We start from the raw sequence: 25,805 nt of genomic DNA, 5'->3' as shown, positions 1-25,805 counted from the left end.
CTAGCTTTGACTCTTAGAGAGGTTCTCTCTTAGCTTAAGGACAAGCAGTGGAGGTATGTGCAATTGGGAACAGATTCTCTAGCAGTCAATCTTATTGTACATGTTAGCAGTACATACCTTTCAGATTGGGGTCTCATCATTGAAGACCATAGGACTCTTTTAAGCCAGTTAACTAATGTTTTGGTGGCTTGGATTAGGAGACAAGTATATAAATCTGTCGATGCTCTTGCAAAGGAGGTCATTAGTCATGCTAGTTTCCAACATTGGGATATTATTACTTACGATAGAAGCTTTGATTATTGATGATTTATCTACTTTTTTTTTTTTTTGAGGAAATGTTGTAGATTATCATTAATTCATCAAGAAAGAATCCGAAATACAAAGTGGAGGGGAAACAACCCAAACCACAGGATCCGTCTCCATGAGACAAGCTCTAGCCAACCTATGAGTTGTATCATTAGCAGATCTACGAACATAAGAAAGATTGACATCTCTAAGCTCACTAAACAGAGATTTACAATCAATAATAAACAAACCAAAACTAGAATCATCAACATAATTCGAATCCAGGACTGCACGGACACAATCAAGAGCATCCGATTCCACCATAACTGGATGCCATCCTTATCTTTTGATCCAAGATAAAGCCTCATGAATAGCCAACAATTCCACAAATCTTGGTTCAAGAGCACCGCGAAAAGATTTCTGGAGAGCACCAATAAAAGCACCATTGCAATCACGAACCACACAACCAACACCTACATAATCAGTTGAGAAACAAGCACCGTCCACAATGATCTTCAAGGTCCCCTCCGGTGGACGTGACCATGGCACCAACATTGCAGGCTGATGAGTTCTTTATACACAGTTTGAGCTCTTTCCCAATCATTTAACATAGAACCCACTCTATGCTTAACATGCCATTGATCTTGAAATACCCCTTTCCAAACAGCCGCGTTTTGAGCCTCCCACAAAGACCAAAGTACCATTGCAAACTCTTTAGATAAATCACCATTCAACTGCCCAAATAAAGATCTAAACCAGTCAATGAAATTTCCAGATGAGGCAGTATGGTGGCCAACAGATGAAACAGACCAGCAGGCGCGTGCAAAAGGGCAGTCCACAAATGGATGCACTAACGTTTCCTCATGATTTAACTACTTAATAAAGAGCTTCTTTGCTTCAAAATTTTTTTTTAAAAAAAAAACCTCATATCTAGCTTGAAAATGTTAGGAAAAAAAACTTGGACACCATTTAAAATGAGCACGAATATCATTGAACATTAAACCTTTGCAAGAGAAGGGAAAAAGAAAAAGGATCAAGATAAAGTAAAATATAAAAACTGAAGTACTACAATCAAGTTAAGAAGTGATTATCTGCATCAACTCCACTTTTGTCCAAACAATCTGCAAAATAATTCCTGTTTTGGGTTATTTCTGCATTATTATTACAAAATAATAAAAAATGAGAAAAAAAAAATAGAGTTTAAGCTTATGGATGACAAATTTAAATATTTACTTTTATGGACCAAAAGTCGATTTTGGGAAAAGAAAAATAAAAAATGAGTCATTGAAATTTTGTTTAACTTTGGTTTTATTTAGCCCTCTTTCCCCCTTGAACTTGTTTATCCTTGCCTTTTTCCATACCTCCCTTATGCTTATGACCTGCAATCCCATGTGAACTAGGTATAACCACATGTGCCATTGCACTTAATTGTACATCATTAAGCTGATCAACTTCAAGTTGATCAAATATCCTGACGCATCACTAAAGGTCTTGATAGTGTCATTGTGCATTAATTGCATACTCATATGCTACCAACTTTCAGGAAAAAAAATGAATAACAGCTTAGATCTTCTGTTCTCAATCAACATATGACCAATATTATGTAACTTACTTATCATATTGGACATTTCACTTAATTGTCTCTTCATTGTGTGTCCAAGACTCTTCTTATAAGTATCAAATTTGATAATGAGTACTGAAATTTTGTGATGGAAACACTGCCAAACTTATTTTTCAAGGCTTTTCACAAGTCCTTTGCAAATTAAAAGCTCTTGAATTCCTTCATGACATCATTATCCATTGCACTAAACATAGTGTTGTGTGCCAAGGAACTCTTTTCTTTTTCAAGCCACATAAGTATCATGGTTTCGCCTATGCTAAGCCGTGTTGCCTCCATCGGGTTTTTCCATGATAGCATTTAGTTGTTCAAGAGCCTCTTGCTCTTCCAGCATCTATTAGATTCACACTCTAGATCCATAGTTATCACCATTCAATTTGGTTCCACAGTTAAGTTAAACAACTATGCTCTTTGTAGCAAATGCTATTTGAATAAATACACAATCTATATATTGACAATAGTTATAAATATTTATTAATATCCAATGCATACGTGAAAAAATATTATTTTTGCACCTAATTGCACATATCAATGATAACTCACATCATACTTAGAATCAAAAGGTTACTATGTTTTTAATCGTCATCCATATATAACATGAGATAACATCATATTGCAGAAATAGCAAAAATAATAACTATTAAATAACAATAATTATCCAACCAAGTGCCATAAAAAACTATAAATAGAATAATTCTAATGTTCATATTTCTGAAAAATGATTATTACGTTTACTAAGAATGCATTATCTATATTATTGGCTTTTTGTGCTATAGAATAAAAAAAACAAAATTTTAATTTAAAGTTTTTCTAAAATTCAATTTATGAATAAAATAAATTTATTCAATTTCTAATCACAATAGAATTTTACATTAAAAATAAATCTAGAATTTACAAAATCATTTTATAAATTAATTTTATTAATTCCAAACAAATCAGAATTAATAATAAATTAAAATATATTACTCCTAATAATTTTAGATATTAATTTATAAAATAATTTTTTTGTGAATTAAACAATTTTAACTCACTTTCTAAACATATTAAAAATAAAATTTTAAATTAAATTAAAAACACTGCCACACATTTTAATGGTCTCATATATTTAATTAAAAATAATTTTTTAATTAAATAATGTCATAAAAAATTAATTGCAATGGCTTAAATAAAAAATTATTTAATTTAAGGTGTTTTCATAGTTATCCAGAAATCTGACCAATAGTAGAATTGAAAATAAGAAAAGGATAGTAGTTAATGGCAGATTCGTAAATAAATAGAGAATCTACCTTAATAGCATATTCATAAGTAAATAGAGAATCTACCTTAATGGTAAATTTGTAAATAACTAGAAACGGCCATAAAACCCTAAATAATTCTCTTCTTGAATTGTTTTGGGATGACCGAAGTTGTATGGCCAACTCATGGCCTTGCCTAGTGGTTTTCGATAACAAAGACTCTTCCCTAGCCAAAAAACACAACAAAATAATATATTATTTATTAAACAACGGGTCTGTTACTTTTTTATTTTTTATTTTTATTAAATAAAACAAAATCAAAATATAAAAGAAAACAAAACAAAACAACAGAACCACTAAGATTGTAAAGAAAATAAAATGGCCAGCAAAAGAAACTTTACCTTTGTATTTATTAATTTTAGAACAAATCTAAATTATTTTGTGATAGCATAAATTTTAAATATTTCAAAAAACATCAAATTTACAGCACATAGAAATTAATTTAATAATTAGTCCAATAATAAATATAAATATATTTATGTCTAAATATGCTTGACATCAATTAAACACATTCGATTGGTACACGAATTAAACAGGTTTTTTCACAAAGCAACCTACGTCGATGCTTTCACAATTCTTGTTCACTTTACTTCACCCGTAGAAGCCAACAACTTTGCGTACAATGTTCAATCCCACTCGAAGTAGTTGTTGTTTATGGACACCAGACCTGATTCTATCTCCTGATAGAAGGACGTCGCTCCAGTGTTAAGGAATTCCGTTGATAGCCTAGAGTGAAGAGTTTTTCAAATAGGTTGGTTCTGTATGCGGTATATTCATCAAGACTGACAATCTCACTTCATCAAAATCTAGACTCGATATTGGTAGAGTCATAATCTTCACAAAATATCCTGACCGAATAAAATACACCACCAGAATTTGTGAAGAAGACGGCTTTCTTCCTCTTCAAGGTTTTGTCAACTTGAATCCATCCTTATAAGATCTAAATTCAGAAAATTCATCTGATAATGATTACGAATCTCAAATGGCGATTGAGGAAACTCCAGTCAGGCTACAACACCGGAAAGTAGTCATAACGCCATAAGAGACAAACCCACAACTTCCCAGCCCCTCGTTGGTTCTTTCAAAAAATGACAATCACGCCGCCACCTTGCTCGATAATCATTTCATCCATTTTCTTCCCATTTTAGGGGATCCCAAACGCTCTTTTGAAAAGAGGTTCGACGCTTCTGATTTTTTTTATTTTTTTTATTTTTTTATTTTTTTATTTTTTTTTGAGATAGAATCTTGTGATTTGGGAGCCCCTCACATCCTGTCCCCAGAACCTATTACCTATATTGGACCTTATACCCAAGCCCACCCTATTGTAGGCCTACTTGATCAAACTCCTTGCAACTTACTTGTGGACCTTTCTAACTATAATATGCAAGATCTTAAGGATGTTTGAAGCCCGTTAGGCATAAGCCCACCTAACCTTCCGTCATCAACATATATTTAAGCAGGAGAAAAAGGCTAGCTTCCAAATCCAAACCAATTCTCAGCAACTCACCCCTTGACTCACCTTCTTCAAACTATCCCCCCTCTAATCTCTCTTCTCCTTCTTTCTCATCTTTTGTCTTTGATGATGAAGTTGATAATACCAGTCATTTGTATTCTGAATCAAATAAGGAATTCTTTGATGTCTCTATGGATGCTAATATCACTTGGAATCTAGTTTGAAAAATTGGTTTGGGTTATGAAGGTCCTCAAAGTGATATGGTGGCTACCCTTATTGAGTTGGGCAAGTTAAGCACTTTCTCTACTATAATTGGTTTTGGGCTTCTTTCTCTTTGTTTATATGATGCCTCTACCTCAAATTTTATCACTAAATGTTAGAGGATTGCGAAGGAAAGGAAAAGCAAGAGGCGATTAGGAGCTTGGTGATTTCTGAAAAGGTGAGAATTTTATTCATTCAAGAAACTAAGAAGGATTCTAATATTCAAACTTTGCAAAAAGACTATGGGCAGATTCAAATTTTGATTGGGCCTCAGTTGATACTACAGGATCAACGGGTGGTATTCTAACTTTATGGAGCTTAAATTCTCAAACAATCTCTAGTGATGGTTTTCTTCGTGTATCAGGCAAGTTCCCTCATCTCTCTAATGATGTTCACTTGATTAATATTTATGCACCTTGTGATGTCAACTTAAGGAAGTAGTTGTGGCCTTCTCCACTCCCTAATCTCAAATTTGAATGGCGTAATTTGTATGGGAGGGGATTTTAATATTATTTATAGTATTGAGGAAAGAAAGGGTTGCTGGGAAGATCCAGCCAGTATAAATGACTTTAGTCAGTTATCTCTTCTTGTAGTCTCATTGATCACCCTCTTATTGGCTGAAAATACACTTGGATTAACTCCAGTAGGTAAAAAAAGAGTCTCTTAGATAGATTTCTTCTCAGCAACAATTAGTTTGCCAATTAGCCAAATTCTAATTGTAAAGGACTGAAAAGACTCTGCTCCAATCAGTGCCCAAATCTCCTTTGTTCAGACACAGTGCATTAGGGCCCCAGACTCTTTCGTTTTTCATTTTTTGGTGCAATCACCTAGATTTTCTATGTCTGGTTTCAAATTCTTTAAGAGATTCTAACATTTTAGGCTAGGGAGGCTTTATTTTTCTCTCTAAATTAAAGCTTTTGAAGGTAAGATTAAAGGAATGGAACCAATCTTCATTTGGCAATGTTCACACAGACTTGTCAAGGATTCAAAGTAATCTGGCAGACCTTAACCTTAAAGTTGAATCTTGGTTTCTTTCTGAATATGAGATATTAGAGAGAAGATAATTAACCTTGAAGCTTTATTAATTACAGAGGCCTCAAGAGAGCATTTTAAGAAAAAAAAAAAAGATGGAGACGCCAACATAAAGTTCTCTCATGCATCCATCAATAAAAGGATCTCTAGGAATTATACTCATGCCTTCTCAGTTTATGGTGATTGGATTCATGAGGTGGGCCAAGTCCATGAAGCAGCAAAGAATTTTTTTCACAAATATTTTTTCAACACCTTCTATGCCTCGACCTTCCTTGGTTTGCGATCCACCTAATAAACTCTCATCATCACGGATTTTCTTGAAGCTGAGTTTTCTAGGAGTGAAGTCAAAGCGACACTTGGGAGCTGTGACTCCTCTAAAGCTCCGGGACCAGATGGTTACATTATGGAATTTTACAGAAAGTGCTGGGATATTATTAAAGTAGACTTATTGCATTTTTTAAATGATTTTCATAAACATAGAAGACTTTGCAGGGGCACACTCAAGCTTTCTAGCTTTAATCCCGAAGGTCATTTCCCCTTAATGCTTGAAGGATTTCAGACCCATATCCTTAATAGTCAGCTTATATAACTTGCTTGTCAAAGTATTGGCTTTAAGACTCAAGAAAGTTATGAGTTCCATCATTGGAGAAAATCAGTCAGCTTTCATAGAATGGAGGCAAATAACGGATGGAATTCTCATTTGCAATGAATTAATTCATAAACTTAAAAGGAGTAAACAAAATGGGATTCTCTTCAAAGGCTTAAGAAGGCCTTTGACACTATTGATAGGAACTTCATGTTGTCAATGTTAGAAAAATTGGCGTTTGGCTCAAAATGGAGGTCTTGGATTCAAGAATGCCTTAGAAGCTCCAAGCTATCAATCCTTATCAATGGATCTCCAACTTCAGGATTTCAAATGTTCCGCAAACTGAATCAAGGAGATCCCATGTCTCCGTTTTTATTTCTAATTGTCGTAGAAGGACTAAACATCCTGCTTTGAAATTCAATTTGAAAAGGCTTCATATCCGAGGTAAAGATTGGCTCTGACCAAGTAATAGTTTCCCACCTACAGTTTGCAAATGACTCACTAATTTTCAACAAAGCTGATTATGCTCAAATATCTAATCTTAGAAGAATTCTACTTTGCTTTCAACTCTTATCAGGTTTAAAAATTAATTTTCATAAAAGCAAGCTGTATGGCATAAACATCACAGTGCAAGAGCTTTCTCAATTCGCGGACACTCTCAAATATGCTGTAGAAAAATCATTAGCCTCCTACCTCAAAATTCCTATAGGCTGCAACCCGAGAAACACTAAGGTCTGGCAACATGTTCTTAATTCAACAAAAACTTCGAAAGGGCGCTTTCTATCTATGGGTGGTAAAACAACATTTATCAAATTTGTGCTTTCCTCCCTCCCCCTCTACTATTTGTCGATTTTAAAATCACCCTCTGATGTCATTAGAAAAATAGAGGGTTTTTAGAAATGCTTTCTTTGAGGTAAAAGTTTTAATGGAGAGAAACCTCTAAATTGGATAGCCTGGTGAAATATCTCTAAAAGCTTCTCAAAAGGTGGCTTTAGTATTCAAGATTACCGAAGAAAAAATTAGCTCCTTTAGGCAAATGATGGTGGCACTTTAAACATCAAAAAGGTTTTCTTTGGCAGTGAGTTTTAGTGGCAAAATACGGAAAGGATGCATGTTTAAAGCCTGAATCACAAAGAAATTATTGGAAGAAATTATCTCCTATATGGAAAGATTTAATCCTTCTCCATCAAAAAATTTTTTGGTTAATGGCTTCCGTTGGGTTCTCGATGATGGAAATTCTATCAAGTTCTAGATAGACCTTTGGCTTTTGGATACTCCCTTAAAACTTGATTTTCCAAGACTTTTCAGAATTACAACATCCAAAATAGCACTAATATCTCAATATAGCGTCTTTGAAAATGGTACTTGTGTATGGAAATTGCAATGGAAACATGCTCTACGAGTTTCTAAAGAGGACTCACTCGTATCTCTCAATGACAAATTAATTGGAATTTCGGTAACACCTCATTCCAAAGAGAAGGTGGTTTGGACTTTCAACAAAAGGGGGGGGGGGGGGGGGGGGGTTTCTTTCTTCAAAAAATTTCTACCTGCTCTTGGAAAATCCAGAGGTAGAATCATTCCCCCTGCGCTTACAGTCTCAAATTTCTTTGGAACTTCTTCCTTCCTTTGAAAGTTTTAGTTTTTGCTTAGAGAAGTTTTCAAAATAGAATTCCAACAAGATTAAATCTCATTAAAAGGAAAGTTTTACAATCACTTGAAGATATTTGGTGTCCAATATGGAATCAAGCTTATGAAGATATTGATCATTGTATTCTATCTTGTCTTAAGGCTAACCAAATCTGGTTTAATATGCTTAATTGGTGGAGAATCAACATTATCCTCCCTTTTAAACTCCTCGACTTAGCATTGCAGTGGGAAAGCTGTTTCATCGCTAAAGGCAAGTCCTTTATATGGATGTCTATTTTCTATCTCACTTTATGGATAATTTGGTGGAGGCGTAACAACCTAATCTTTGGGGGCACTTAGATTGAGGATGATAATTTAATTGACAGTATCAAGCTTCAATCCTTTGAATTAATCAAAGCCAAATTTTGAGCTCTCCTTTTTTGCTGAATTGATTGGTTTTACTTTCCATCTCTAGTGAGTCATTATGATACCTTTATGAAAATTAAAAAGAACTTATGAAAATTTAAAAAAACAATCCTCTTCCTGCAATTTTTTGGATTGCTCAAAGATTCTAGTGTCCTCAAATTAAGAAGAGTTCTAAGAGACTCCTAAGGCCTATGTTCTTTGCATTTTCTCCAAAAGCATAAGCGTAATGGACTCCAATGAAGGAGAACTCTTACCAATCTTATATACTTTGGAAACTTTCAGTTCATCTTAGTACCATTCCTTTGCTTTAATTCTGGAATCGGATTTTAAAAATGCAATTATTTGGGTCTCCAGTAGAGATTGGAGACCTTGGATTTGGTTGGAAAGGTTCAATAAACTGGATACAATTATTGCCTCTCTTCCTCAAATTTCCTTCTCTCATGTTAAAAGATCAAAAATTGCTTTGCTGACCAATCAGCTAAAGATGGAGTAGATAAGGTTTCACGTCTTCTGCCATAGATATAGCTACCTCTTCTCTGTTGTGGTCTTTGTTTGAAATTTATCCTCTCTTATCTCAAGAGATGAATTTCTTGTCTTTTTTTTTTTTTTTTTTTTTTTTTTTTTTTTTTTGAGGAAATGTGGTAGATTATCATTAATTCATCAAAAAAGAATCCGAAATACAAGGTGGAGGGGAGACAACCCAAACCACAGGATCCGTTTCCATGAAACAAGCTCTAGCCAACCTATGAGCTGTATCATTAGCAGATCTACGAACATAAGAAAGATTGACATCTCTAAGCTCACTAAGCAGAGATTTACAATCAAAAACAAACAAACCAAAATTAAAATCATCAACATAATTCGAATCCAGGACTGCACGTACACAGTCAAGAGCATCCGATTCCACTGTAACTAGATGCCAGCCTTCTCTTTTGATCCAAGATAAAGCCTCATGAATAGCCAACAATTCCACAAATCTTGGTTCAAGAGCACCGCTGAAAGATTTTTGGAGAGCACCAATAAAAGCACCATTGCAATCACGAATCACACAACCAACACCTACATAATCAGTTGAGAAACAAGCACCATCCACATTAATCTTCAAGGTCCCCTCTGGTGGACGTGACCATGGCACCAACAGTGCAGGCTGATGAGTTCTTTGTACCACAGTTTGAGCTCTTTCCCGATCATTTAACGCAGAACCCACTCTACGCTTAACGTGCCAGTGATCTTGAAATACCCCTTTCCAAGCAGCCGCGTTTCGAGCCTCCCATAAAGATCAAAGTACCATTGCAAACTCTTTAGATGAATTTCTTGTTTTGTTTGCGTGTTTCTATTGTATTTATGAGATTGTTCCAGGTTTTTTAGCCTAACATTCATGGGCTAGGTTTGATTTTTTGGAGAAAGCGTAATGACTTGGGTGTAGATACATGTGTTTGTTAAGTTTTTTCCTGTATTTTATATCATCAATAATAATATATAATATTTTTTTGCTAATAAAAAAAAATCTCTTGAAGCGCAGAAATAATTTTAAGCCTCGTGTTACTAGTCGCAGGAGCAAGCAAACGAACTGATAAACTACCCTTGATCACAGTCTTAGAGCAGAAATAATATTCATCTTCACCATTCATTTTTACTTTTACTGTGGTAAAATAATTATCGATGTTATTTATTATAACTAAATTTTAGATTTTAATTTAATTTAATGTAAAAAGTTTTAAATTTAGAAATTCGAGTTGCTTTAGTGCTCGTGTATACATGTCTGTTTATTTTTAATGCCTAATAATATATTTAATTTGATTGAAACCCTAATGTAACTTTACATTTAAGTTAATTGAAGACCAATTTTAAAAAATAATTTAACCAACTTAAAAGAATATCTGATTTTTATATATTTAGTAAACTAAAAAAATATTATAAACTAACAATTACAAAATCTTTGTAATCCAATATTTGTATCTTTTTTATTTTTAATATTAATAAAACAATAATTTGCGTTTTAAAAATTTTCTAACAATTTATTTAGTTACAAAAATATAAAAAATTTAAAATTACAATTTACTTGTTATTGATTTTATTTTTTATACTTTTTTTTTTAAATTAATGATTTTTTTCTTATATAAATATTATAAAAAGTATGAGAAATAAAATTTATTGCATTTTCTTAAATTTCTATTAAATTTACTTATCTACAAAAAGTATATTCCAGTCAAAAAAAAATCTACAAAAAGTATGCAATGCCAAACACGTGATTTTAAGATTCCATTCAAGATGTCGTTTCATCGAATTGGCATTATTTGTCGTTTTATCGAATTGGCATTCCGTTCGTACTAAATTATATATGGTTCGAGGACGTATTTTTTGTCTCCCTTTATCTATTGACAATCTCATTATTTGAATTAACATTCAAAATAAGTGGTAATAGTATTACCGCTTATGTTGTCGCGGTGGTCGCGGTAGTGCTCATAATAGCAGCAGTAGTAAAAGTAATAAGAGCTGTAATGAAAATAATCTGGTTAGAATTAGATTAGTATTATAATATGATGAAGATAATGAATATGGTTAAATGAAAACAACCTTTTCATTTAATTTATAAACTGACACTGATAATAGTATTAGTAACAGTTATATCATTAATAATGACAATACTAATAATAATATTGACAATATATATTTTTTATATCACAATTTAAAATTTAAGATTCTTTTACTTTTTTTTATCTAATAAACCATCCATTGTAAATAGTAAAATAATATCGATATTTTTTATTCGTTAGGAGGCGTAACGGTCGAAAGAATGTTGTGGACCGTGAGGGTACTCACCAAATTAGTGAAAACATGAGATCTTTCACTTCCCACAAAAGTAAGAAGACCAATCAGATCTCATCTAATTAGCCATCGTGTCCCTAGCCCATTGAGATAAGCCGAATCTTGATCTCCCACTTCATGCCTTTGAGGAAGCTCTCCCAATGCCTATGATATGTCTCAAGTTACATGTAAAATTTGAATGTTATTTTAAAATGTAATTCATTAATAATAATATCAAGAATTGCAAATAAGCATATAGACATAAAATTTTACTATTGCTAGCTAATAGAGTTTGTTGATCTTTTAGCGAAATAAAAAAATTCATATCCTTTTGAATAATGCAACTAAAATTAAAAAATATATAATATTAGATCTTTCCACTTGGAGTAAATATTGACAAAAGATATAAATCTTCATAGGCAGCAACTAGTCCGTTAATTGATTTGGACGTCAAAATAATAACTCTTTTGTATTTTCTATAACTTGATTGTTTTTCCAATAATTTACAACATATGATGAATACAGATGATTTTTCACTGTTATGCATCAATAGCATCAATGGAGGAATATGACGTACTACCAGGCTTCATCGATCGACGATCCACACTTGTAAATCAAGTTCTAAAAGTCTATAACCAAATAAAATCAAATATCATAGTTTTATTTAGTAATGAACCCTCACAAAGAAGAGACAAAAAACTCCAAATATGGAGATAACCAACAATAACAAAAACAAAAAAGATATATCCGTTATAGAAAAAACAATTTTGAGTTTATTAAAGCAAAAGAAGGTTAAAAGCAAAAGAAGGTAAGCGAAAGAGATAGTATAAAATAGGAGGTAGGGGGATACCGCTGATAAACAGCGGCAACCCTGAACTAAAACTAGGATTAAAAAACTAAAGAGAAAAGAGAAAAAGGGAGAGCTACAAATTAACAACTCTATGTAGATGTACAGATCATGAATTAGTAACTGCATCCAATCTCCAAAAAAATTTCAATTGTTTCTCTTTTTTTTTTTTTTTGGAATGAAATATTTACCGAATCCCCATAAATAGGATCAAACCTTATTTCATGAATTTGAATTAATAATTTCATAATTGTACGATGCTATTTTTTTTAAAAAAATGTCAACTCATCAATAATATGAAGAATTACAAACTCATATATACTAGGCCTAAAACTTTACTATTTCTTTTAACGAAACAAATAAATTTATATCCTTTTTAGTAATAAAACTAAAACTAAAAAAAAATAATATTATATAGATCTTTTTGTTTGGAGTTGATTTTGATAAAAGGTATAAATCTTCATGGTAGCAACTAGTTTATTAATTGATTTGAACGATAAAATAATAACTTCTCTGAATCTTCTATACTTTTGCAAAAATTTACAACATATAACGAATACGGATGAGTTTCCATCACTATGCGTCAATAGTATTAATGGAGAAACAGGTGTTGACGCGTGTTTTTATGCCCCCACCTGATCCAATGATGATACGAGGATACAGAATGATGGGTTAATGCTATCTAGAAGTCTTTTAATCCAAGGATTTAAATTAAAAAGATTTTAAGTGTCTGACTGGGTCAGAGCCGCGTTACGCAGCTATGCAGGTGCGTGACGGCACTATAGCTGCGTCACGCAGCTCTGATCCAACTCAGATCTGCATGTCGTCGTCAAAGAATGACGACATGCCGTTTTTCATGCTGAACGACACGTAGTTGTGGTACAACAAGTGAGCTACGTCACGCGACTGACTAGATCCGTCACGCAGCTGTTAGCTGCGTGATGCAGCTATGCTCTGTTGCCCTACTTCTATAAATAGATCTTTTTCTCACATTTGAGACAACTTCGGAAAACATTTTGAAAACCCTAAAAACACACAGTGCGGACATTCTCGTCCAGAAGCTCTTTTGAGTTCGTTTGAAGGAGAATTGCCATTAGATATCAATTTTAGGTGAATCAAACCAAAAAAAAAAGAGAGAAAATCAAGAGAGAAAAGAGTGAACATTTAAATCCTTGTTGACAAAGCTTCTGGATCACCTTAACTATCGTTCGTTAAGCCGTTTACAATCCTCAATCTGAGGATTAGGTAATTCCTTTACACTTTTTGTGTTTTTTTATTCATTGATTATTTATCTTGTTATTGTTTTAGTAGTTGAATCTTAATTGAATTGTATTCTGTTTGTTTTTTGTCATTCGAGGGTGTCCTAAAATATATTTAAATAAAAAACGCTTTAAACAAATAATTTAAAACAGAGTTCGGACCAGAGCAGTTGCGTCACGCAGCCAGTAGATCCGTAACGGATCTGGCAGATGCGTGACGGAACTGTTCATGTCCAAAATTTCGTTTCTTCACCCAGAACAGTTGCGTCACGCAATTGTTCTTCCAAAGAACAGCTGCGTGATGCGACTGTTCTAGGGTTCCAGAAACAATTTTATTCTTTCGAAAAAAATAATAATTTTTTTGTACAAAATAAAATTCAATTTTTCCAATAAATCTGAAAATGACCAATTATGAACAGATTGTAATTTAATTAAGTTTAGAATGTTAAAATGTAATTATGCATGATTTTGGATTTTCGGTTTTTGGGTTCAAATTTTGATTCGGGTAGAATGTATTTTTAGGTTCAGTTTGTAGCCCACCTTGAACCATAAGGCAAGAGTAGGTCTTTTATTTATTTGATTTAACTGCTTTGGTTTGGATGATTTGGATGATTTGAATGGTTATGGATGTGATGATTGGATTTGATTGGGACGATTAATTAATTTTCCATATAAGAACTCGGTCCGATTCATTTGGGTTGGGTTTAAATAAATAAATAACTTGGCTTTTCTAATTAAATCAAATTAGGAATCGTAGGTTAAAAGAGGCCAATTTTTTGGGCGTCGGCTTCCAACGGGCCAGCATATCCAATTCCCTTACCCAGAATCGCATTGGTGCGCCTAACCAGTTTTCTAAATAATTTGGCCTTGAACAAAATTGGGTTTAAAATGGAGTCACTTTTTTATAAAATTGGAAATGGTCCCATTGCCGAAATAATAGGTGACGACTCAAAAATGTTTTTAAAACCGATTTATCGTCATCGTATCCAAAATGTTTTGTCACCACTTTTCATAATAATATCATTTTCCATCAAAAATAAAAGAGAGACGTTTTTCAGGTCGCTCGGGGGCGGTACGAAAACTACAGGCCGCACTACCATTGAAGATCCACACCTACAAATCAAGATCTAAAATCTCTAACTAAATAAAATCAAATATCATTTTCTATTTAGTAATAAACCCTCATAAGGAAGAGACGATCCTCACAAAAAAGGCACAAAAAAATTCCAAATATGGGGACAAAGCAAAGCAACAATAACAAAAATAAATAAAAAAGATAGATATATTGTATAAAAAACAAATATGAATTTATTAAAGTAAATAAAAGATTAAAAGCAAAACAAGGTAACCAATCAAGAGGAAGAGTAGAAGGTAGGGGCTACCTCTGATTAACGGCATCCCAAACTAAAATTAGGTTAGAAAATTAGCGAGAAAAAGGAGAGGGACAAAGATTTTGTACTATGCTAATTTTAATTGTGTTAAAACAAAAACCATTGATTGTTTTCAAATAAGATATATATATATATATATTTTTCGAATGCGAAATAAATGATCGTAAGAGAGATTTGAGGGTATACTATGATGCACGGACATAGAAATAGGAAAACAGGGAAACGCGAAAACGGACACTAGAAAATGGCATTTTCAAAAATATAAGAAATATAAATGTGGGGGAAACGCGTGAATATAAAAAATATAAGTATTTATTTATAAAATTTAAAAATATAGGAATAAATATAAAAATAATTTAGAAAGAGTACGTTTATAATTTTAAAGGACAATCAACCACATAAAGTTTTCTAACTATAACTAAAAATAAATCATTATAAATCATATCCAAAAGAGAGAAAAAAATGTTTATAAGTTCCATACTCAATAAAGAACAAAGTAAACAAAGTATTAAAATGTCAAAATGAAAAAAGATAATGAAATTATGTTAAATTTGAAATTTGAATATTCAAATTAAAAATAGGATTATTTGTCCTTCCCTAGTTAAGATTTGCAAATCATCTAAATTTGATTTGGATTTGAAATCTGATTTTTTTCTTTAATGCAAGAAACCTTTCTAGGGAGAGGAAACAGGTGTCCGATTTTTTATATTTACGAAAACAGATCCGACACGTTTTCGAGCCGTTTCCGGATGTTTCCGTTTCCGAACTTTTTAAAATGCGGCAACGTCAAGCCTCTCGCATGTCCATGAACCACAGAGGATATACAACAGATGTTGATCATATTTATTTTAGTTGGATATTAAATCAAATTAAATTATTATAAACTCTCTCTCAAAAAACATTAAATTATTATAAACCGAATAAATTTAGAAAAATCGAATTATTTGCAAAATCAAGTTGAATTTACTAGTTCAGTTTTATTTTTCATTTGACTAATTTTTAAATTAAATGTGTTTGATTTTAGTCAAATCCATAAATATATTTCTTAACATTATAATTTTAATTTAGTGGCAACTCAAAATTTAACAAGGACCTATAGTGTCTTCTATAGTTGCAAAATTTTATAAAATTTGTCCATATTTTCACGTTAATAATAATTTTTAAGGTTGTCCTATATATGCAAAAGTATTAATTTAATGTGCAAGTTAGCTTAACTTTTAAAGCAATATTTTTATATTTTTTAATTATTTAATGAAATCAATTTAATTTTATTAAATAAGAGTATTTAATAGATACAATTTTAATTATAAGTTAAAATGCATTAGTTTTTTCTTGTAAAGTTGAAGTGGCAATTTGTATTATTTAATTTTTCAAATTTTTTTTTATTTTTTTGGTTTTATATAAACTGAACCAATGTGAAATTTTAAGAAAAATTTTTTAAAAAAATCTAAATCATGAATTTTTTTAAAAAATAATAATAATATATATATATATATATATATATATATATATATATATGTTTGGGTGGGGTAGGGATCCCCAGCCTCGTCTATAAACAACCTTGCAAATCATGCAACGAATACCCACACTGAATTAACCCTAAAAAACAAACCTTCTAGCTACAAAACCTAAACATGGAGTACTTTTCCAAGATTAATATCAGCCATAAATTTCTTACTCTTTTTTTCCAATCCACGACTGGGAATTCAAATTCCCCATCCCAATTAGTACAAACAATCTGCACCAAGACAGCAAACTCATACCCACAAATAACTTATGCAGATTGGATTGACGCTCTCCTGATAGACTCAGAACCTTCAACTGTAGAAGACAGTACAACTCTTGCTCAAATCACTATCCAACTGGGAATTTCTAATGCATCAAATACCCATTCTTACATTAGCGCCATTTTTGGAAACACTAGCACCCCATCAATTGAATCTAGTTTACAAGTTAAGGTTTTCATCGTGTCAAATAAAGTGTTTAATAGTTTAATTTTACATGCCGAAATGTTGAATATACCAAATTAAAAATTGAAAGTAATTGTAATTTTTTTTCGTGAAAAATACAATGACGATGGATTTATGCACTATGCTAACTCTTAATTAATTATTTATAATATGATTGCTAATATTTTTACTTTGCTTCGACACTTGTATTCATGTAAAGGACACTTGTATGATTCACTTCATGCATAAGACAAATCTTATTTTTTATGTGAAATAAACTATTGTCTGTTGTTATGACAATGTTCAAGTCATAGACAAGATGTTACATGATTGAGACCAACAATAAAAACCACTGACAAATACAAATAAAATAAAACATTGTTTCTTAATAAAAAAAAAAAAATTTGTAAAGATCATTTGTTTTTTTTCTCATTGCTGATATGCGATAATTGGTCCCAGCCATCTGCCATTTCTTCTTTTTCAATTTCTTTATCTTGCTTACCAGCAATCGATCATTCATTTCTGTACTTTCATCAGTTATTAAAGTGTGTAAGCATGGGAAATAAACAATGAAGCAACCAAATCGACAACCTACCAATCACCAACAAGCAAACACTAGTTGTGAACTTCTTTTTTTTTTTTTTTTTTTTTAAACCACAGATAAAAAAATCAAATTAATATATTAAAATCAAAAAAATTATTTTTGTTAATAAGATAAACTGAACTTAATATATTAAAAATCAAATTAAATCAATTCAATTTGATTCGATAAGATCGATCGAATTAAGAGTGTCACAATTTTATATAAAGTACAAAAATAAATATATGTTTTAATCATTTTTCTTTTCTCATCATGGCCGCAAACATATAAAAGACCTGTTCGGCAATACTAGCTGTTATATTAGCTGCTAGTCATTTTAGTAGCTTTTAGCTGTTAGATGTTAACTATTAGCCATTAGCTGTTTATGTAGTGGTTTAAAGCAAAAGTATTTTATAAAATAGATGTTTAATTAACTATTTAAAGCAAAAGTATTTTATAAAATAGATGTTTGATTAGCAGTTAGAATTAAAATTACAAAAAGAATATTAATGTCACGACCCGTTTCCGTGGGCCGGACCGGCACTAGGGCCTAGGTAAGCTTAAGGCCCCCGAGGCCCGTAGTAAGCCTAAATTATTCAATCTGTCTACATGATTCTCCTAATTTCAACAAAACAGTAAGCCCATATGACTTGAGATATAAGTTTTATAAAATTTTCAAACATCTGGCCCAATATCAAATAATACATGAAATTTAACCAGGGCCTATTCACAATAACTCATAATCACAATAAGGGCTTACTAGTTTACCTACAGTTAATTACACAATAATTAATTTATAGCGTAGTGCTAACAATAAGGCCCAATTTAAATACACAACCCTATAACTGCGGAGTTCAATAATAATCTGATAAAAGAGTAACTTATACAACCAAAATTAAATAACAAAAATATAAAGTTTACATTTATAACTCTGCGGAGAAGATTGCAGAGCTTCAATCGAATCAGCTGCTTCCTAGTACCTGAGAGGTTTGGAGAGAAGGGGGTGAGTTTTGCAACTCAGTGAATAATAATAAATAATACACACCACATACAGGCAAGCAAAATGCACCCTAGTATACTGAATGAACACACAACAGTCACTCATATGTCATCATATCAGCACCCACAACAATATCACCTTCAAATAATCACATCACGTGGAAATTAGTCAGTGGCGTCACCTAAATCCCCGACGAGCCGTCCTCTCAAACAGCCCATCCTCTCAAACATGTGCACCCGGGGAGCCAATCCCCCATATCTGGCCGACCGGTCTAATCCTCACTTGACCAGTCCTCTCAATATTTTATTTTTACATTCTCTCTTTTCTTTTCCATATCATCAACATCATTTCATCAGTTCATCAGGTGCACACGGGGGCGCCGATCTCCCATTTACCCGGCCGACGGTCCACTTTCATCAGTTCATCAGGATCCTTATTTATCGACCGTCCTCACAAACCCATGGTGACCCACTTCATCCCAACTCCACACAAACAGAGCACAGTATATACACAGCACAAATAATCAAACAATTCATTTATCATAATACACCAATTTCATCCAAATGCACAATTATGCACAAGTATAATTATAGTGATCATAACATAATATATATGAGAAAATACAATATGTAAATATATAAAAATGTAATGTTATGCAAATGCAGTGTTGATATGCATTATTTATTATTACTCACTGTGGTGGAGAGCGAAGCTCTAGTTTTGATTCTATCCGGGAGGAGCACTAGATGGACCCGAGCGATCTAAGCAAAGTAAAAATGACATCGGAAAAAGAATAATATCAGATAAAATATTTATTCATCACACTACTATTCTTAACCTATTTAATTTCTATCAATAATTTACTCTTTATAATTAATTAAATTTCTATAATAAATTTTATTTGCTACCGAAATTCATTTTATTTTCTACCGAAATTTCGACAGCATCTCCCTTAAAAATTGGACTTTCCACCTGTTTAAAGTATCAACAATTTTATCTAATAACTCCAAATCACACAGCCCATCCATCGGGCAATCAATCAATTAAATTTTCCATCCTCCATCAATTTAATTTTTCCCGTCCTCCACATTTATCCACATCAACTATATTAATTTTTCTTTAATTCCATAAATCATAATTTCCCAACAATTTTATTTATTACCAGAATTTAATTTTAATTAATAAAATATATTTTTATTAATCGACTCATCAACACTAAATTAAATTAATTCAACTAATCAGATTTGCTAAATTAAATTAACTAATCAAGATTACTAAAATTAATTTAATTAACTAAAATTACTAAGTTAAATTATACCCAAATTACTAAAATAAATTCTGAGAATTAGCAAGAATTGCTCTATACCCCAAGTATAATTTTTGTTGAATTTTGCTAGATCGGAAAGGCTTACGCGTGCTAGATCGGAGCTACGCGCATCGGGACTGCGAGCAAGTGGCGCGATCTACTGGACAGCAAGGATGGTGGCGCAATGAACTCGAGGAGCTGTGGCGCTGCGATCTGGCTGAGGATGAAGCGCTGCTGCAGGTGGAGCCGCTGGCTGTGGCGCGCGGAGGAGCGGCGAGGCGGTGCTGTGCGCGATGGAGGCGGTGCGACTGGCTGTGGATCGCGCCTCTGCTGTTGCTGGCTGAGGTCGACGCAGGCGCAGTCACAGCAAGAAAGAAGAAGAGAGGAAGAAGAAAAGGGAAAGAAAGAAAGAAAGAAAGAAAGAAGAAGAAGAAGAAGAAGAGGAAGGAGGAGGCGCTGCTGTGATGGTGAGGAGTAGAGAGGTGCAGCGCTGGGAAAAAAAAAGGAAAGGGAATTTTCTAGATGGTTTGGGTCGAACCAGTTCGATTCGGTTCGATTCGACCCAAATCTTTGATTTTCGATTGGTTTTCGACTTTTTCAATCGGTTTTCGGTTCGGTTTCTCACAGTGTTCGCATTAAAATATTAAAATAAATTTCCAAGCTGTCGGTTTATTAAATTTAATTGGAAAATCTTTGAAAATAAAAATTTGAGTTGTTTCAGTCTTCCCCCCTTAAAAAAAAATTCGTCCTCGAATTTTGAAAATAACAAGAAACTAGGATACAATAATTGTTTACGACAATGGTGGTTATGCTTCTCACATAAAGCTGCAAGTTCGTTAGTCAGAGTGGTGAATCTGATTTTTCTTAAATTTAATAATTAAGACAAACCAATGAACAGACCTGGGAAGAAAATCTAATTTATAGAGAGGGTAAGATGATTATAAGATAAATCCATCCCTAAAGTTAATTTAAACGTGAATCATACTATGTCTACAAGTTGTCACCTCAAGTCAAATATTCATAACTTAAAGCACAGATTCGACACTAATATTCACCTTTACACGTAAGAATTTTATTCACTTATAACATCTGCTCAAGTAAGGGTTATTGATCTCATTAGCTCTATATCATGTGTCCTTACATTGATGTATCGTCATTTATTCTCTCACTAGCTATCATAGGCAATGATCATCACTCCATAAGAAACTCATACACCAACCCATTATGTAATCTTACTGATATAAGAATCCACATATTCAATCAAATTTATTACTATTCCAATTTAGAATCCTTATTATTATTATCAATTCTACCATTAAATACCATTCAATCCTTTCCAATTAAAGAGAACAAATTCATGGTATTACTACAAGCTTATTTCAAACAAAATCATGACATTTCTCTAGCTAAGTGCTATCAACTGATAGGATATACTGACTTCTATCTCAATCTCATCACATATTTATCAACTTAACTATTTTCCAACAAAAGATATATAATTTATTCTCAATTCCTACTAATGAGAATTCTCATAAAAACAAATAATACATCGACTATATAGAGAAAATTTCAATTCACAATCAAGTCTCTATTTTAGTTATTAACCTCTCTATCCTTCTTCCCGAATTATCATATCATACCATTTCTTAACTAATTATGACAACAGCTTATGCAACTAGCCAAATTAGTTGTTGCCATGCCGAATAATTCTTAATTTATTTTCTAAAATTCGCAAACACAGTTCTATTATACTCCATTCCATCATGAAATCCAGTCTACATTTTTTTTACAAGCTTAATCAAGATGTAAAATTCTCCAAACCGTAATTTATATCCAATTTACCTAGGTCTACGTATCCAGAAATCCTAAACAAGTATTGCCTTTGCTCTAGCTAAGTATGAGATTAAGGATATTAAACCTATAATCTAATTCCTGATTACACTATGTCCATTGTTTTATATTTATTCTTAATCCCATGAATTGTTAAAGAATATTCAGATAATAATATCATAGGGTTATTCCTTTTTCTCCAAGTCTATCATAATGTCTATCACCTCCAAAAATTGTAAAATTTATACCTAATACGATCTAGGAAGATTTTCAACCTTAATTATGTTCTCTCTATATTCTTTACTCCAAACAGGGTTAATAGCTCATTGAATCCCTCAACATCTGAGTTTCAATGTACCATTCCTCAAATGCACCTAACTAATTAAATATTTCCTTAAACCATTAGATATGTCGCAACTACCATTTATAACACAATTCTATTCATTCAATCATAATTGCTACCAATTGCTAAGGAATTCAGAGTAGGTTTACATTGACTCTACATTATGTATCAATAATTTTCGCTCTAATTGGTACCTCAATAGTCCCATGAGCAATTTGAATTGATTAGTGATCTGATCGACACACATGAGTTGGCACTCCAATATAATCAAGATGTAGTCTTAGACCATCCTGTTATCACATCCAATAATCCTCTAGTTTATATCCTTAGTCTTCAAACACTAACATGTATTCTCTTCATTAATTTGTTAAAACTATCCAAATTCACCTTTTCCTTCTTATACCAAGTTTCACTGTTCCATGCAAATGGTAAATTAAAACTCAGCTTGCTTACTAATGAATGAAAATACTCTAATTACCTTCATGTTCTACCAAGGACATAAATATAACTTCCCTTCTTTATCTAATAAAACAAGCAACTTGCAAAAGTTGCACTAATTAATAGAAATTCCTTATTTTAATTGCTTTACGTCAAGAAATTAAATTTATTTACATTCGTTGTCATCTCAAGCTAAGTCCCGTGATCCTTTATCAACTATTATTCCAACTAGATGCTATCAAATTACAGTAGTCAAAATTCTCTTCTCTCTTTCTCTCCAATAGAAAGTCTATCTTTCTTTCTAAATATAAGTACTAAATTCTTTATGAAAAATACTCATCACCAATTATTATACCAAATCGCACCAAATCCTTCAACATTCAGACCTTATAAAAATCATGTATATCCATTCCATCCAGAAAATATTTATCTCAATAAATATAAGAAATTCCACTAACCAACATCATGTAAATTTCATCAAATTCATATACTCATTCAATACTCTAATTAAATAGATTCTGATGTCCTCGAATCCGAATCATTTAGTTCTCTTGTTAAATTATTAGCAACTCATTCTCAATTCCGCAAGCACACTTATACACACATTTATGCATTCTTAAATATGTATTCCACATTCAACACGTATTAAATAAAAAATAGCACACTTTCATCAACTAACCTCAACTCATTAATCCTATATAACTTATCTTCTTACATACTTAAATTATATATGAATATTATTTATTCCATAAAAGGGTTTTTGTTTAAACCATCCCCTTAGCATCAGTAACTAAATCACATCTCTAAAGAACAAGGATACAAAATTTTACTTATTAAACAACTTAACTCTAATCTGGTTGCGAACAACGCTGAAGAGGAAAGCAAGGAAGACTATGTCAAGACATGACAGGAATTACTCCGCAGTTACATCTAGACTTATGAACTTTTGCTCTGATACCACCTTTGTCACGACCCGTTTCCGTGGGCCAGACCGGCACTAGGGCCTAGGTAAGCTTAAGGCCCCCGAGGCCCGTAGTAAGCCTAAATTATTCAATCTGTCTACATGATTCTCCTAATTTCAACAAAACAGTAAGCCCATATGACTTGAGATATAAGTTTTATAAAATTTTCAAACATCTGGCCCAATATCAAATAATACATGAAATTTAACCAGGGCCTATTCACAATAACTCATAATCACAATAAGGGCTTACTAGTTTACCTACAGTTAATTACACAATAATTAATTTATAGCGTAGTGCTAACAATAAGGCCCAATTTAAATACACAACCCTATAACTGCGGAGTTCAATAATAATCTGATAAAAGAGTAACTTATACAACCAAAATTAAATAACAAAAATATAAAGTTTACATTTATAACTCTGCGGAGAAGATTGCAGAGCTTCAATCGAATCAGCTGCTTCCTAGTACCTGAGAGGTTTGGAGAGAAGGGGGTGAGTTTTGCAACTCAGTGAATAATAATAAATAATACACACCACATACAGGCAAGCAAAATGCACCCTAGTATACTGAATGAACACACAACAGTCACTCATATGTCATCATATCAGCACCCACAACAATATCACCTTCAAATAATCACATCACGTGGAAATTAGTCAGTGGCGTCACCTAAATCCCCGACGAGCCGTCCTCTCAAACAGCCCATCCTCTCAAACATGTGCACCCGGGGAGCCAATCCCCCATATCTGGCCGACCGGTCTAATCCTCACTTGACCAGTCCTCTCAATATTTTATTTTTACATTCTCTCTTTTCTTTTCCATATCATCAACATCATTTCATCAGTTCATCAGGTGCACACGGGGGCGCCGATCTCCCATTTACCCGGCCGACGGTCCACTTTCATCAGTTCATCAGGATCCTTATTTATCGACCGTCCTCACAAACCCATGGTGACCCACTTCATCCCAACTCCACACAAACAGAGCACAGTATATACACAGCACAAATAATCAAACAATTCATTTATCATAATACACCAATTTCATCCAAATGCACAATTATGCACAAGTATAATTATAGTGATCATAACATAATATATATGAGAAAATACAATATGTAAATATATAAAAATGTAATGTTATGCAAATGCAGTGTTGATATGCATTATTTATTATTACTCACTGTGGTGGAGAGCGAAGCTCTAGTTTTGATTCTATCCGGGAGGAGCACTAGATGGACCCGAGCGATCTAAGCAAAGTAAAAATGACATCGGAAAAAGAATAATATCAGATAAAATATTTATTCATCACACTACTATTCTTAACCTATTTAATTTCTATCAATAATTTACTCTTTATAATTAATTAAATTTCTATAATAAATTTTATTTGCTACCGAAATTCATTTTATTTTCTACCGAAATTTCGACAGCATCTCCCTTAAAAATTGGACTTTCCACCTGTTTAAAGTATCAACAATTTTATCTAATAACTCCAAATCACACAGCCCATCCATCGGGCAATCAATCAATTAAATTTTCCATCCTCCATCAATTTAATTTTTCCCGTCCTCCACATTTATCCACATCAACTATATTAATTTTTCTTTAATTCCATAAATCATAATTTCCCAACAATTTTATTTATTACCAGAATTTAATTTTAATTAATAAAATATATTTTTATTAATCGACTCATCAACACTAAATTAAATTAATTCAACTAATCAGATTTGCTAAATTAAATTAACTAATCAAGATTACTAAAATTAATTTAATTAACTAAAATTACTAAGTTAAATTATACCCAAATTACTAAAATAAATTCTGAGAATTAGCAAGAATTGCTCTATACCCCAAGTATAATTTTTGTTGAATTTTGCTAGATCGGAAAGGCTTACGCGTGCTAGATCGGAGCTACGCGCATCGGGACTGCGAGCAAGTGGCGCGATCTACTGGACAGCAAGGATGGTGGCGCAATGAACTCGAGGAGCTGTGGCGCTGCGATCTGGCTGAGGATGAAGCGCTGCTGCAGGTGGAGCCGCTGGCTGTGGCGCGCGGAGGAGCGGCGAGGCGGTGCTGTGCGCGATGGAGGCGGTGCGACTGGCTGTGGATCGCGCCTCTGCTGTTGCTGGCTGAGGTCGACGCAGGCGCAGTCACAGCAAGAAAGAAGAAGAGAGGAAGAAGAAAAGGGAAAGAAAGAAAGAAAGAAAGAAAGAAGAAGAAGAAGAAGAAGAGGAAGGAGGAGGCGCTGCTGTGATGGTGAGGAGTAGAGAGGTGCAGCGCTGGGAAAAAAAAAGGAAAGGGAATTTTCTAGATGGTTTGGGTCGAACCGGTTCGATTCGGTTCGATTCGACCCAAATCTTTGATTTTCGATTGGTTTTCGACTTTTTCAATCGGTTTTCGGTTCGGTTTCTCACAGTGTTCGCATTAAAATATTAAAATAAATTTTCAAGCTGTCGGTTTATTAAATTTAATTGGAAAATCTTTGAAAATAAAAATTTGAG

The 25,805-nt window shown here is 32.8% G+C and overlaps 3 long non-coding RNA genes across 3 annotated transcripts; 1 reads left to right on the top strand and 2 right to left on the bottom strand.

The window, feature by feature from the left end:
- The first annotated feature begins 4,285 nt into the window (after positions 1 to 4,285).
- On the top strand, positions 4,286 to 9,988 carry LOC110009607 (uncharacterized). Its single transcript, XR_016322720.1, has 2 exons — positions 4,286 to 6,974; positions 7,108 to 9,988. It is a non-coding gene; the product is annotated as an uncharacterized LOC110009607 (long non-coding RNA).
- Positions 9,989 to 18,240: 8,252 nt separating this feature from the next.
- On the bottom strand, positions 18,241 to 20,186 carry LOC149493603 (uncharacterized). The gene is made up of 2 exons (XR_016322441.1): positions 19,783 to 20,186; positions 18,241 to 19,177 (listed from the first exon to the last, which is right to left on the bottom strand). It is a non-coding gene; the product is annotated as an uncharacterized LOC149493603 (long non-coding RNA).
- Positions 20,187 to 23,611: 3,425 nt separating this feature from the next.
- Positions 23,612 to 25,557, bottom strand: LOC149493602 (uncharacterized). Its single transcript, XR_016322445.1, has 2 exons — positions 25,154 to 25,557; positions 23,612 to 24,548 (listed from the first exon to the last, which is right to left on the bottom strand). It is a non-coding gene; the product is annotated as an uncharacterized LOC149493602 (long non-coding RNA).
- Positions 25,558 to 25,805: the final 248 nt, after the last annotated feature.

The sequence above is a fragment of the Jatropha curcas genome, chromosome 9, assembly GCF_041381405.1.
Source record: "Jatropha curcas cultivar XTBG-Jc1 chromosome 9, XTBG_Jcur_1.0, whole genome shotgun sequence".
Classification (NCBI taxonomy): domain Eukaryota; kingdom Viridiplantae; phylum Streptophyta; class Magnoliopsida; order Malpighiales; family Euphorbiaceae; genus Jatropha; species Jatropha curcas.
Note: the sequence above shows the minus strand (reverse complement) of the source record. Positions and strands in the feature narration are given on the sequence as shown.